The sequence below is a fragment of the Nilaparvata lugens genome, chromosome 4 (assembly GCF_014356525.2).
Source record: "Nilaparvata lugens isolate BPH chromosome 4, ASM1435652v1, whole genome shotgun sequence".
Classification (NCBI taxonomy): domain Eukaryota; kingdom Metazoa; phylum Arthropoda; class Insecta; order Hemiptera; family Delphacidae; genus Nilaparvata; species Nilaparvata lugens.
This window is the reverse complement of record NC_052507.1, coordinates 60,795,361-60,811,669: the sequence shown is the minus strand read 5'-3', so window position 1 is coordinate 60,811,669 and position 16,309 is coordinate 60,795,361. Positions and strand designations below refer to the sequence as shown.

At 32.5% G+C, this 16,309-nt stretch overlaps 1 protein-coding gene and 1 long non-coding RNA gene across 2 annotated transcripts in view; one reads left to right on the top strand and one right to left on the bottom strand.

Annotated features, from left to right (window-relative positions):
- Positions 1–16,309, top strand: part of LOC111052989 (mucin-2) — a 105,309-nt gene that overhangs the window by 64,662 nt on the left and 24,338 nt on the right. The window lies entirely within an intron of this gene.
- LOC120350890 lies at positions 604–11,025 on the bottom strand. The gene is made up of 3 exons (XR_005571088.1): positions 10,885–11,025; positions 9,130–9,200; positions 604–801 (listed from the first exon to the last, which is right to left on the bottom strand). It is a non-coding gene; the product is annotated as an uncharacterized LOC120350890 (long non-coding RNA).

Sequence of the window (16,309 nt, the reverse complement as noted above, 5' to 3'; positions counted from 1 at the left end):
GATGAAATGTATAACTCATCAATGGTGTTGAATATTCTATTGAATATTAGTTATTGAATAGTTATATAATACCAAGTTGACAGTTAATAGTTATTATTAGTTATATTATTTTTGTCATTTTTCAGAATTTCAAAGAAACTAATATATCTCTTTTTCAATTTTCAGGTGAGTATCTGGTTCTTATACAAGGAGCTCCTGGATCTTATCAAGTAGCCTAATCAGTCAAGAAGATTGTGAGTTTTTATCGCTATAAAACCTATCAATTGCTAATGTAATAGGCCTAATTCGATGAAACTAAAACGATACATTTTTGGATTTCCATTTTTAAGGATTTGAATAACTACAACTATATCAAAATACTGATGCAAGAGACCTAATTAGATTTTAAAATAATTATTTGACCATAGTATTTCATGAAACTAGAAAATTAGACTTCTTTTGTTTTTCATCAAATGTATTGGATGATTGCAGAGTTGAATGAAAAAATTGACTGAAAGACAGCAGTTTCAAGAGAAAATCTATATCCAATATTAATCGATTATCTCTAAAGATGACGATTCATGTTCATTTGAATGATGCAAAAATCATAGAAAGCAATCCTTCCATTACCATGAATCTCCGTTTAAGCGAGAGTAACTCTTGATTAGACCCGAGCTGGACATCCTTGATAATTATTCGTTTTCTAATGATGAGTCTCTATGAAAGCATTATGAGTTTCTGAAGATTCGACAGATTCAATGAACACCTAATTTTCTCACGGCCCTCCCACAGTATTGTCCACGGAAGGATTGTCCGTGAACGCTGGAAAGTCACCAAGCAAGATAAATCACTATAGATAAGATAGAGTAAGCACACTGTAAACATTCAAACTTTTTCTTTTAAAAGAAAACTGATAGATCATATCTTACCATTAGTAAGATATTATTTTAAGGCTGTGCAAAAGCTAAAATTAAATTTTGAATTAATTTTTGACAATTTCTTAGTCTTTTTCATTCAATATGAATTATTACCACAATATCAACTTCTCATCTACACAAAAAGCTAAAATTAAACTTTCTACTGGTGATATTTTTCAAAGATTTTCGATTAGTAGGCCTATATCATCAAGCTATCAAAATGAAAAAGTTTTTTCAGGAAAACATTTTTTCCGATTATTACTTTTAGAGATATGAGCGCCTAAAGTTTGAATTTTTGGGACAGGACATTTCAAATTTGGTGAGGGATAGATCCATGAGATTTAGTGGATAAATTCTTCATGGTATTGTTGATTGAATAAAGCAAAATTTTTCTGAAAATATCAATTTTTGAGAAAGTTATTCAATTTACTAAAAATTACAAAAACATTTTTAGTTGAGTTATTTTTGGTAAATTGAATAACTTTCTCAAAAATTGATCTTTTCAAAAATCTTTTCTTTTATTCAATCAACAATACCATCCTCTAAATCTCATGAATCTATCTCTTACCGAATTTGAAATGTTCTGTCCCAAAATTTAAACTTTAGGCCCTCATATCTCAAAAAGTAATAATCGGGGGAAAAAATTTTTCCTGAGAAAACTTTTCCATTTTGATAGCTTGATGATATAGAAATCGAAAAACTTTGGAAAATATCACCAGTAGAAAGTTTAATTTCAGCCTTTGCACAGCCTTAAAATATTTTTTAGAAGAATAATAAATATTTTGAAGAATAAGATCAATAGTAGAATTGCTATGAAATAGATCACAATAATAGACCACAACCAAAAACTACTCTTTTTTACAATTTCTTAGTATTTTTATTTAATGAAATCTACTCCTCTCACTTTGGAATGAAGTAGGCCTATATCATAGCCACCTACCTCTGTATTAGAGGTGGCTACATCTATATTCGAAGATGGCATCACCTAGTCAAATAATATGCTATTAAGTTATGGAGTGTCGAAGGATGGAGCCTAAAATGAAATCAGCTTCTGTTGATATTTCCATCAAACCTGATTAATGTTGACAAATCCAACATCTTATACAATCTCCATTCATATAAGAAAACACAAATTTCTCCAAGTGTCAGTGATGCTGATATTTAGCAGTGATCTTTCCCACAACAATTTTCAGTAGCGTGACTAACTTATGACCTCAAAATGTAGCCTTGTCTTCACTCCCTCTTCATTCATCAAAAATACAACTGCACTAATCACATACACATGCACACGCTTACTAACACTCACCCGCACCCGCTCATTCAATTCATTCCCATGGAATACTTTCACTGACAGTTTGAAGCCATCAATTAATTAATTGCCTACTCACATCTAAGAAAAATTATCCTTCCCGATGATACACTGAGTTATCAATTGAAAATGTCAGCTTTGGATGGATGGAAAGCATTCATGTTAAATTTAATACTAAGTTTAGATGCCATGTTTAGATACCATATTTATGCCATGTTAGATGCCATAGTTTAGATACCATGTTTATTTAATACTAATACTAAATTTAATAAGTAATGCTGACAGTTTCAACTGAATATTACTGTAAGATAGTGTGAAGTTCATTTCAAACTGACAGCATTGGTTAAATGGGAAGTATTAATGCTATTTGTGAGGAATGCAGACAGCTCGTAGTGAATCTCAATACAGACGAATCGTGTATATTTTTGATTTATTCTCAGAGAATTATCCTACTGGACGATACGGTACTAAGTTGGGCAACACCTGTATTGGTTTTAGATTCTACATAGATCACACCACTCTCAAATACCACAACCTTCAAATTGGAATGTATCGCCATTTAGTTGATTTATAGCCAAGTTATTGACATTTTGAGATGATTTGATTTGGAGTGTTCAAAACTGGGTTACATTATTCAAATTTATTGAAGTAATTACACATTTAATTGAACCTTATCAATCATACAAGTACCCAAGTATGAACTTAAGGTTTTCTCTATCGTATTATACAGTGTTGTATCTACGATTAATGGATTTAGTAAAAGTTGAATTATGAATGAAAACTTTATACCGATTTGAATTATTGAATTTGAACAAACTTTGAATCGAAATGTGTACATTTCACAACATCGCACAAGTCAAAGACTCATTTAGGAATCAACTTGCCAGCCTCTGGAAAACACCCTTCATTACTAAAACCTGGTCCTTATTCTGGCACATTTATTTTATTCTGTGCCTATTTATTTTATTCCTTATTCTGGAACATATTTTATTTTCTATAAAGGTACCTAGAATAGAATGTATTCTGAGTACATTGGGATTACCCTTCGATTAGAATATATGGCATAAAATATTCTCTAGAAACATTTATTTAACCACCGTCACCATCTACAATTATTGCCCAATTTATTTTTAAATGAAAACAATCAATCATATAACCAATTCCAGGCCACTCCAGGCCCCAGGAGTGTTACATTCGTACTTTAAATAAATGAAACCACAGTAACTCAAAAATATACAAATCCCTAAATTAATGATCTAGTATTTCAGAGGGACAAACAGCTAGCCAAACTAAATGAAACTTCCATACCTTGGAAGAATAATTTATTTCATTCATTATTTTTCAAGTATCCAGTATAGTCAGAAAAAAACAAAAATATGGGGTGGCGCACTCGAATTTCTCGAATCCTTTCTTAAGAAAAGTCGATGAAGCATGCAAAAATAGTGTTAAGTTTTAAACATGATTATTGCAATGAAAAAAATCTGGTGTGGCGCACTCACACAACTTTCCTTGCCGTTATGAAAATTAATCACCTGACGCTAGTATTCCCGCGCATCTCAAGTCTACTATTCAAAGATTTGAGCCAGCTGGTGACAGGGCAATAACGCTGGAGACACACATGAGGTGTGCTATCTCTTCATAGTGAATGATTCAATAGAATCAACAATAATTTGCAATTGAATAATCACATTTTCTCGAATTTAAAGCTTATCTTCAATTTTAGGTGAAAATGTTACTGAACATTATTATTTGTAGAGATTTTCATGCCCAATCTACTCCACTTGATTTTTGTTTAAATTGTATCTGAAGCCTGATAATTGGGAATCTAAAATCGAACTTTGTATTGATGGGGCGGAGCTCCCGAAACTTTTACAGATATGGGACTTGTGGCAGTTGATAGAGCTTATCGATGACTATTTTAGGTATGAATTTGATCAAGAATTTGAGCCGTTTCCGAGAAAATCACGAAAAACCTGTTTTTGACAACATTTTCGCCATTTTAGCCGCCATCTTGAATTGCATTTGATCGAAATTGTTCGTGTCGGATCCTTATAGTGAAAGGACCTTGAGTTCCAAATTTCAAGTCATTCCGTTAATTGGGAGATGAGATATCGTGTACACAGACGCACATACACTCATACACAAATACACACACACACACACACACACACACACACACACACACACACACACACACACACACACACACACACACACACACACACACACACACACCAATACCCAAAAACCACTTTTTTGGACTCAGGGACCTTGAAACATATAGAAATTTAGAAATTGGGGTACCTTAATTTTTTCGGAAAAGCAATACTTACTTCCTTACCTATGGTAATAGGGCAAGGAAAGTAAAAATAGTAGATTTCAGTGGGAGTAAGTTCAGCCATGAAAAGATTAGCACATCAGAGTTCAAAGCACGCTAAATTTTGCAATTTATTATTATGTGAAAATCTAAACTGTATTAATATTTTATGAGCTCACATGCATATACACATTTACTCCACACATCGCATAACTCATAAGCAGTCAACTCTTGTGCACAAGTACGCAGATTATTCAGTTGAATCGGAATTCCTTATTTCCACACAAAACCTCATTGGAGAGGAAGTATAAGAGACAAAATAGGAAGTAAGAGATAAAAAAGGAAAATGAAAGAAAGAAAAAGCAATGACCACGTAGCAAGAAAGGTATGCTGCTGATGCTATTGGCAATAAGATGCTACTGCTTCTTTGAGAACCCCTCACTCTTACTTCTTCTCTCTTACTCACTCTATCTCTCTCTATTTGTCTCTCTTGGCCATGTCCAACAACCCATTCAAGCGTGAACTACTCACTCAAACGGGGGGCATTGGCCCTGGACCCCCCTTAGCCCTCTTCACACATGTTATTGACAATGTTCATATCCGAGAGTGAAATTATCCTATAGGTTCAACAGATTTTCTGGAGATTCACACGAGAAATACAGAATGTTCTGAAAAATGTGCCCATAAGTCAGGGCGTGATTCCTCTCATCAAAAGAAGAAAAAAGTTCTAATTAACATAGGTCTGAAAATGCTTTGTTACCAAGTTATATAGGGTGGAAGATTTCATCTGAATATCTGTGCCCCTGCTGAAACGAAGCCCTACGGGAATTTGTTCGCTGTACAATTTAGCGTAATTTATGTAAAATGAAATGAAAAATTGAATAAAACTGTTTCCAGACCTGTAGCTTCAATAATTTTTAAGATATGTGACGAAATACGCAAAACTTGGTCCCGAAAAACAAATTCTTTTAAGGTTTGAAGCAGATTTACTATGTTAAATATACAATAAACACAGAATTTTTTTTACAGAACTTGTAGAAAATTTAATTTTGAAGAGAAAGATGTAGAATAAGTCCACAATTAAAATGGACAAATTAAATAGACAAACGCAACCATAAAAAATAAATCTATTAGAACTGTTTTCTTCTTTTGATGTGAGGAATCACGCCCTGACTTATGGGCACCTTTTTTCAGAACACTCTGTATATGAGTTACCAGAAATGGTAAAAATCTGGAGTATCTTGAGATGTGATTAACTACGGTTCAGGTTAGGGATATTTTTGTAGGGCTGAGTTACACCGAGCGAGACCAATTAAAAATCCTGAATGCTTGAAAGGTAGGATCCGCTGATTCAAGATAGCCAATGTATACAAGTTGGTAGATGAAACCTGAAATTGCAACTATTAAATTTTATGAAAACCGTTTTACTGCAGATTGGGGAATCAAATCTGATAGTACCCTGACTAAAAATAAACATATTTACAAACTTATTCAGATAGTCTACCCTGATAGTAAAATACTGTGGTGAAGTCCACGTTATAATGGCAGGTTTTGATTAGCAATGGTATTGCTATCCTTGTCTGTCATTCAACAAAGCGGATAGCGCTATCTCTTTCTCGCTTTACTTGTCAGATTGTCTTCTAACAATGTAGAATTAATAATTAACAAAATATTTCATCTTAATTATGAAAATTCATCATGAAATCATTGAAAATATAATTTCTTGCTTAATAAAATATAATTGATTATTTTAAACGAGAATGAACAGTTAATATAACATCAATAAAGCTGCATCAGCTACCTTCTATAGAATGCAGTGGCAAGGCAGATAGTCGGCAACGCTGTTCTCCTATTTTTCTTCACTGCCATTATAACGTGCACCTCATTATAGGAAAGTCCAAAATGGAATTTTGCTAAGGAGAAGACAGTATTTCTTGTAAACTGCCACACACCTTAATAGTTTCAAACTGTACTATCAATCATAGCACATTCTAAACTCAGGATGATTCGCAAAGAGGTATATGTAAATGTTGACTTCTACATTCATTATTATTAGCAGGTCACTTACAAACTGTTCTTATTTCTATCAAATTGCACTTCATCATCTTATCTCAATGAAACTATGAGTATTCTATACATTTAGAGTACACACGGAATAGAACACTACATTGCTTACTATTTGTAATTGAAATTGTTCTTGGTTCTCAACAAACTTGGATACAATGCGATTCTAATGAGCAACATTAATTGGAACCAAAACCACTGTCACAGTTTAATAGTTGTAAAGTACAGTTTAATAGCTTTGTAAGTTCAATTGTAATCGATCGTCAAACAGATAACGGATCCTGTTCCTTTGTTTTTGCAGCTGATTGTGAATAGTGTACGCGTCTTTAGGCCTCAACTTCTAACTACCGATGAGCAATGAACAGTAGTTTTATTCTTTACACTTTGTTTGATCGTGAATAGTCCAGTCCTATCAATCTAGTCTTCAGTCTATTTCATTCGATGTTTTGAACATGAATGGTGGACCGGTCTATTAGTTTTGAATACAGCTCTTCATTACCGATGCGAGGTTTGATAGTGGAGCAGAGAATTGACTTCTCCGTTTGTCCATTGTATGACTCGATTGACAGTGATGCGAGGGCAACCTATGACAAGCTATTGTCAAGACGAGACAAAAGTGGCGACCAATCAGAAGCCTGCACCTGCTTGACAGGCCGTGTAGCGCTAAATAATGGGAAATGGGTTGCTTGCTGGTCGTCTTGTCAGGACAGGACCTAACTCGCAACGCTACAATGATTCTCAGCACTTGAATGTGTCAATATTTTAAATGTTACACTCGAATATTAATGAAACTTGTTTATTGAAAGTATTATCTTATACATATCGTCCATAACACAAATTTCTTTTTAAAACTTCAACTGAGTTGTGGTCGATGTTGTAGAAACGTTCAATGATGAAATAAAAACACATAGATGTTGTCAGTTTTCTACACTTTAATTTGGTACACGACCACATGGTCGTGTACCAAATTAAAGTGTAGAAAACTGACAACATCTATGTGTTTTTATTTCAACAAATTTCTTTAATAAACACTAGTTTAATTACATAGTTCTGTTACACATTCAATAGCAAGTTGCATAGCAGATGAAAAAAAGGTAGGCCAAGGAACAGGTGGGTGGATCAAGTGCTGGATGACCTGAGAAAGATGGGGGTGAGAGGATGGAAAGAAAGATCCATGAGCAGAGAAGAATGGAGGCGTGTTGTGAAGGAGGCCAGGGCTCACCTAGGGCTGTAGCGCCGGATAAAGAAAGAAAGAGTTCTGTTACACAGCTACTATTATAGTTATACAATTCTCATTAATATAATTAACCTATTCGAGTGCCATTCTCTAAACACCACTACCATTTATTAGGTTTTACAGCAAGGTGGACACACTTTAGATTTGTTTCACATATACCTTGAAAAAATCTACTATTATAAACTTCGGAATCACTCTCCGAAGATGCATAGCTCACTTTAAACGTTAGGTCCATACAACTCTTATCATCATCCTATCATTATTGAGACATATGAAAGAAATTATCTAATAATAATTTGACATCACTCTCAGCAAACAGAATTACTTTTTTTCATTAAATCAATCAATGACAGCAATTTCCTTGCTTGAATTTATTCAACTCATTGAATTTTCCGTTGATACTATTAGTACGTAGTAAAACATTTTTGTAACTAAATATAAACTTCAATTTTACCAATTGCAATTCAAATACAGTATTAAGTTAAATTGCAGAACGAAATGTTTTGTTTTTGGTTTGCCTAAGTTCTGAGGGAAAACTATAAGACATGTGCGCATGTCGGCGTGTGATGTTGTGATTGAACATTTTCATAGTTATTAAATAGAAGACTCAAAAATGAGCTCTAAAAATAAATATTATAAAAACTGATTAATTAAAAGCAATAGAATATTTTCATAGTTATTGAATAGAAGACTCAAAAATTAGCTCTAAAAATATTATGAAAACTGATTAATTCAAACCTAAAGTACATTTTCATAGTTATTAAATAGAAGACTCAAAAATAATCTCTAAAAATATTATGAAAACTGATTAATTGAAAACAGAAGAAAGGAACAAAATTAGAGGTACTGAACTATATTCTAGGTTACTCCAATAATAATAAAAAATTGGAGCATGATGCAACCACAAAGCATACAGTAATTATGTTTATATTCATCATTTTGAGATTGTGTCTTTTATGCTGTAACTGTCTGCCACTTGCGTCCACATTACAATAGATCCACTTTTCTCTGTTTGTGATCTGATAACAAATTTGGGTCAATTAAAGGTACAATTTCAAATTAAAAACAGATTTTATCACTGCTGGTGACTATTTTAATCTGTCATACGAATCTATTGAAATCATTTCCTAGACTAGGACATCACAAAATACGCAATGAACCTAATCTGCTATGTGTAATACCTCCAATAATTCATCTCAATAGATACCCATCTTTTCTCAATTTGAAATGATGTCGTTTTGGTGGTTCATTTGTCCCACAAAACCTTATCAATACTTATGTAATTTTGGATTTCTAAATGACTCACCGAGTAAGTTATTGATTCTATATCCTTTCTTTTCCAAAGTTGATGGAATCTTTCTTCGACGTAACTGTTACCTGAAATCAATTGAATAAAATATTATGAATAATTTGAATTATAGAGAAAAGATAGCGTAAGTATCAGTTGTATCTGGTTGAATAAACCCATAATTTTAGATGGATGAAAAACTAGTCTTCTTAAATAATAAGTGAGAACTACATTTTTTTTCATTTCATAAAATAATGCATTAATAAAGCTTAGTAATTTCACCTAAATCTAAACCTATAATAAAGAAGCAAGCAAAGAAATTTGTTCCTTGAAAATAGTGCATATATACACTAAACAGTAATGAAAGAAAATGCAATTCTAGAGCATAGTATTTAGTTCAAATCTCCACACGCATGTAGCTGAGAAAATCCTCAAACAATACACATCTCGTGAAAATTTATTCATACCAGATAACTTAATTAAATTGTAACAAAACACAGACACATTCAAGCATTTAGAGCTGCTACCGTGTGACCTGACCTACTGAGGTAGCAATAAAGATACTTTTTCATATCGTGATACACTTAAATAGTCCTACTTAGAAGTGCGCACTCTCAGCGTGAGCTTCAGGAAAGGTCGCATAAAATATATAGTCTGTACTAAATATAATCTGGGCCGAATAACTAGAGAAAATATATGGCGATAGTCTAGAGCAATATCGTTGAAAGAAATCTTGAATTATTAATTAACACACGCTCGAACATTGATGAATTATATAAGATGTCAGAAAAGTCATATAACACAACATAGTGTTAGCCGCAATTGCAACGGGATGAAAATTGCAATGAGATCTATTGTCTCACGATTGTACATGGTGTTAATTATTTTAATTATTGGTTTTAAAGCTTAAATACGTGCTACTTGTAGTTATAGATTTTTATTATCATTACTGAAGTGTTACATAGTTCATTACTTCAATAATGTGATATGTAATGAAATCAGAGAGACCAAATTTTCTAAAACTCATGAGATGGTTCTTGCAGTCATATAATCTCACTGAGTTTTTCCTTTAAATTCAATTGTTTATAGCAAATTTTTGATTTCTTCAAGATAGGCCTGCTGTTAAATTGAAAAAAAAATAGAACTGTGTCGTACACTGATCTTATGTACCATTAATAAGTTAACAGTATAATAATTGTCTCCTTAGAAAATTTTTTTTCTTCATAAATTGGTATATTGCAATGTTATGGGTTATTTAATTGGCTAAAGTGCACGTCCAGTGCCAACATACCTGTCATAAAATTTTTGGTTGGGATCGATTTAGTATGTTATTTTGAGCACAAAATCACAAAAATTAAACGGCGGTCACTATTGTTTTTAAAATAAACGAAGTTCAAAGTAGCTCAACTTTACATGCATTTAACCTATAAGTAGCAACCATAAGTACCTAAGGTTGGGAAAAGCTTTAGGTTAGGAAAAGCTGTAGGTTAGGAAATCTTAGGTTAGGAGAAGCTTTGGGTTAGGAAAACTCAGATTAGGAATATCATAATTTGATGATTTCAATAATCAAAATGGTTGCTACTCATAGGTTAAATGCATGTAAAATTGTGCTACTTTGAACTTAGTTTATTTTAAAAACAATAGTGACCGCCGTTTAATTTTTGTGATGTTGTGCTCAAAATAACATACTAAATCGATCCCAACCAAAAATTTGATGACAGGTATGTTGGCACTGGACGTGCACTTACACCATTTAATTTGCTATGATCTTACCACAAGCTAATAAAACAAAACATTAGGTGTGGTACCACATTTTCAACCTAACATTTCAATTGACTCGTTCACACATTTTCTATTTTATAATTTAATAACAATTAATATTACAATAAATAAATAACCGACAAAATAAATGTAGTTTCAATACATTTCTAATCAATGTTATCATTCTTATTTTAAAATTCAGGCATAACTACACCGCACCATGCTTCAATTTTTTATGTTTATGAAGTCATATGGCCTATAAAACTCCTTCAATAAAATTACATTTGTTTTCCGGCTGTATGTATTATAAGAACAAAAATTGAAATTTTTTAAAGATCCTTCCAATAAATTTATAATCCTGGATTTCTCGAATCCTTTCTTAAGAAAAGTCGTTGAAGCATGCAAAAATAGTGTAAAGTTTTAAACATGATTATTGCAATGAAAAAATATTCATTGCAAACATATTTTTCTTCTGAAATTACTGTATTTCAAACTTTACAACACTACTCATGTTATCATCAAAAATGGTAAAATTATTGAATATTTCTTGAGTTTGAGATTTCAGTTCCATAAATTACTAAATGGTTTCAAACTACTGATATATTAATACAACTGTCAGATATATTACAGACATTGATTACAAAATACAGCCCTAATTACAGGCGTTTCCTTTCCTTGTTGAAATTTGGATCTCACAATATCAATTTTCTTCTACATGGATTTGACTGGAAAATACGCTCTTATCCTAGCACAAGATATTTTGAAACTTCTATCACCTATCTATTAATCTCATCAACGCATTTCTAACACTCGACAAAGGTTAATTGTTATAACTGTCATTCCATATAATTGGCATAATAAGATGGAAGATGTAACTACATAACGGAATAGTTTTTATGAAATGTTTCCTCTCTTAACAATACAAAATTGCGCAATTTGATAATCTTAAAGAGAGTTGAAGACAACCATCTAAAAATCGTGACAGTAGACCTATTAAAAAATACATACAATTATCTTCTCGCGATGACTATGATTTTGAACTAAACGTATTCCACTAATTCTCCTGTTCAAATTAATTGTTATTGTACATTACAAGAATGGTCTACTTACCTTAATCACAGATAATAAAATGCAAAGTATGCCACTGACATGAATTATCATTTTGAATTGGAGCGGGATCATATTTTTTAAACTTGATCAACATTTTAATAAGATTTTATTTGATTGAAATGCATGATTCGACTCAGTTCTTTGCAACAATTCTTTTTAAAATATAGAAGTTATAAGATCACATCAAATATATACTTTAAATTACAAAATAGAGTTTTATAAGCTAAGAGAAGCATTGTTCTTAGAAGATCATTAATTGATAAGGCACTTGAGTAGTTTGAAACTTTAAATGTTTTTATTCAATAATAATCATTGAACAAAGATATATTCATTAGCATTTGATTAAATACAATCTAACATTCATTTCAATCTTCTCTCATATAAATACACAGCCAATCACATCAAACGTATTTGAGATCTTTAAAACAAGATATTACAAAGTTTAAATTTCAAAATCAATTTCACTGCAATGAAACATCCTATACGCAGAAGAGAGTTCCTAATTCTAATGAAAATTTAGTACAGTAGTAATAGAAAAGTATTTCCACAGAATTTCACTACCAAAAATGAATTTATTAGTAACAAAAAGAAGATAGTAATCAGCTTAAAAAATGCAAAACTACCATTCATGAATTAGAACTCTTCAAAATATGATTGGCTTTTGGCCTAACTCCAGTCTAGACTTTCAATGTCAATGCCAAACTCATACTCTCTCCAAGTTTCACCAAGTTCCTTATCGACATAAGACAACGATGGCCACACGCCTAAAAACCTTTTCAAGTTCAATATCAATTGCCAACCATCCAGTTTATTCAAAGTTCAATATCAACATACAACATGCCAACGACCTAAGCTCCATCCAAGTCAGTAGTCATCAACTACCTCGCTTTTCATCCAAGTTTATCAACAACTACCAAAAACCTACCTCATTTCACCAAGTTCTTTACCAAGTAGTGCCAACGTTGAGTAGAAAAAAATGAAAACCACATCGGTGACACAGTGATGCAAAGATTGATGTTGGCCTAGTCATGACCGGCATAATTTAATTAGATTCACTCCAGCCTGTCAGCATTGGTATAATGGGAAGCATTCATGGAATGTTGACAGCTTGAATGTCATTATGGTAACACGTGACATGACATGGCCTAGTGGGCTTGAGCTGCTGATGCTATGACATAGTCTATTTTACATACTCAGTGGGCTGTGCACTTTTATTACCTACTGGAACAGTAGGGGACTGGGACAGCAAGTTGTTGCTTGCCAGCCAAGTACACTGCACACTAGCCAAGTGGAGCGTGAAGAAGCTCTCTATGAGTGTGTGGTGTATTTAGTGTAGGTGTCAACCTGTTCACTGTCATTCTTTCCTTCCCTTACGTTTATATTTTTTCTCCATTTTTTCTTTTTCTTCTTTTTTCCGTCCTCTTTCATCTTTCAATCAGTCAGTTATAAGCCCATTCAGGTAAAATTATTGGATTTGTAAAGTTGATCTAAAAATGTGTTCTTACCGATTTAGTTGGGGAAAAGTGAAGGAGCCTACAATTTTCTCATATCTGATGCATCTGGGCATATTTTTAAAGTATTGAGGATGACTATTATAATGTTTGAATTTATTTTCCATAAGTACAATACAATTACTGCCACTATTTGACAGACACACAATAAAGAAAAGACAGTAAACACAAAATACAGTTAGACAGTCAGGAAAAATTTTAATTACAAAAACTATCTATAACATCCTTCTATTATAGGTGAGTATGATTACAATGTTTATGGTGGCATACATGACTATGTTTGGTGCATGGAAACATTTGTACGTCATAAATATAAAACAATGAAAAATAACAATCTGAAAAGGTTTTTGAACTGTATGAATTTATCAGGGAGTTTTTATTGAGTTAAAAATGTACAAATTTATTAATTTAGTATATCAATAATATTCTCAGGACTGTTCTAGACACTTTTGCTTTAGTGGATTATTATATCAATGATATTCTCAGGATTTTTCTAGACATTTTTGTTTAGTGGATTACAAATAGGGCGTTCAAACTATGTTTTTTGTAAGGATGGAATGCAAAATAAAAATTTATAGCAAGAATTGGATCTGGAGTAATTCAATAAATCATGAATTCGGACAAGCAGAACTCTAATTGGAGAGTATTGAGGAAAGCTAGAAATTTACTCACTTAGCAAATACAATTATTATAGAGATCTATATCATTTTTACTTCCGTTCAAATAAACAGGCCAAATCCAAATACACTGATTCCTGGCAATCTGTATCAACGGGAAACAATATTTTGAATACTAGACACAGTAATTTATAGTTCCATTTTATTCCAAACCTCAGAGAGATTTTAAACAGTATCCATGCATTATACAAAATACTTTATATCCATGTATAATACAAGAAGAAACAGACAATTTCTTCAATTTATTTCAAGCTTTCTTCCAATCATCTTCACTTGCATTTACTAATTTCTACTTTATGTACGGATCTACTGTTGTTTACATCCGTTGTAGCATGTTGAGATTCACATTTATAGTAAAAATAGTAAAACGAGGAGTCAGAAATAGAACGGACATGACTACTGCATTAGCATATACAGTATATGATGTGTGTGTGTGAGTACAAGTCTAATAATATATCCTGCTACACGCACTCAATTTCCCACGTAATAAAACCTAAATTGGCATACGGCACAACGGTGAGATAACCGGGTCACTAACTACTCTGCATCTCCACGAGTTTCTTCTTCTTTTCCTTCTTCTTCTAGTACTAATACTACAACTACTCATCCCAGGACCTCCTATAGATCTACTATAACTCCTATAATGTCCTGCTTATACTACTCCTTTTTCTCTCCTTCTATACTTTTTCAACTCTTCAATTACTCTAGATCACTCTTTGGATCTCTCCCTCAATTATTTGACAATGTTAGTCCTCTTCATTTATTAACTTACTTTTCGTCCTTATCAGAATCTTGTTATGCTCCTTATGCTTTATTGCTGTCTTCATAATTTTACTTCTGGTTTTGTCGCCTTCTTCTTCTTATCTTTTATTCTCCTCCCTCTTTTTTCGTTCTAACTTCTTCGACTTATCTTTCCTTCTACCTTCCCTTGTTCCTAATTTCTTAATCATTCAACTTTACTTCTATTATTTATCTGTAACTTTCCTTGTTTCTTCTTGTATTATTTCTGTATCTTCATCTTCTGTATTCTTTATCTGTATCTTCTTGTATTCTTTATCTTCTGTATTCTTCACTTGTATCATTTCTAGCTCCTTCTTGTATTCTTTATCTTCTGTATTCTTCACTTCTATCATTTCTAGCTCCTTCTTGTATTCTTTCTGTAGCTTCATATCCCTACTCTATATCCTCCATTACCTCCTATTATTTCCCTTTTCACTCTTAAAATCTCCATGTTCATCTATTGTAATTCTCCTCTCTCCTTCCTAATATAATCTCCTCCTTGTCCTTCAAATTATTCTCTTTTCAGTTCTCCTCTTGATCTCTCCATACTCATTCACCTGTAATTCGTCTCCCTTTTACTTCCCACTCTATTTCCGCCTTATCCTTTCCACCATTTCCCATCTTCGCAGCAGTGCGCCTTTCTCCAGACAGAGTTGCACCGTTATAAGTTGCCGACTGGAGGTCGAAATAGTGAAATGAAGTCTGACCCGATTATAAACTACCGAATGCAACGTGACTAATGCCAATGAAAAACTAGCTTGCCGCTCAGATGTAGACTACATCCCACATCAAGTACATATACAGTTTGGCACAGCAGAGAAAATATAGCATAAGAATAAATATGGCGTTGTATGTTCCAATTTTTAATGTTAACTCAAGCCGATAGTCCTAGTAGTTATTTTTCGTGAAGTTATGTTACGCTGGTAGTCTCTCATACTGAGCCCTTCTTACACTCTCACCTCAACAAAACAGTAATAATAGACAGTAGTCGGCTTGAGTACAAATTTGGAACATAAACGACCTATACCATAAGATATCTTCTTAAGCTATCTTTTCTCTATGGTAAAGTACAGTTGTTTGATACAGTTTACAATTCAATGTATTTTAAATGACACCTAACCAATGAAAGAAGACTATTGAAAGATGAGAATAATATAAAAATGAGAATTGTTTTGGAAAATGTTGAATTTTCTTATAAAAAATGTGGAAGAGAAAAGAATGTACTAACATAAATAATAATTGATAAATACAGGTATACTATTCAATGCATTATTAATGACACCTAATAAATAGATAACAGTAGCATATATAGAAAGATAAGAATAATACAAAGAATGAGGATCAATTTATTGTTTAATG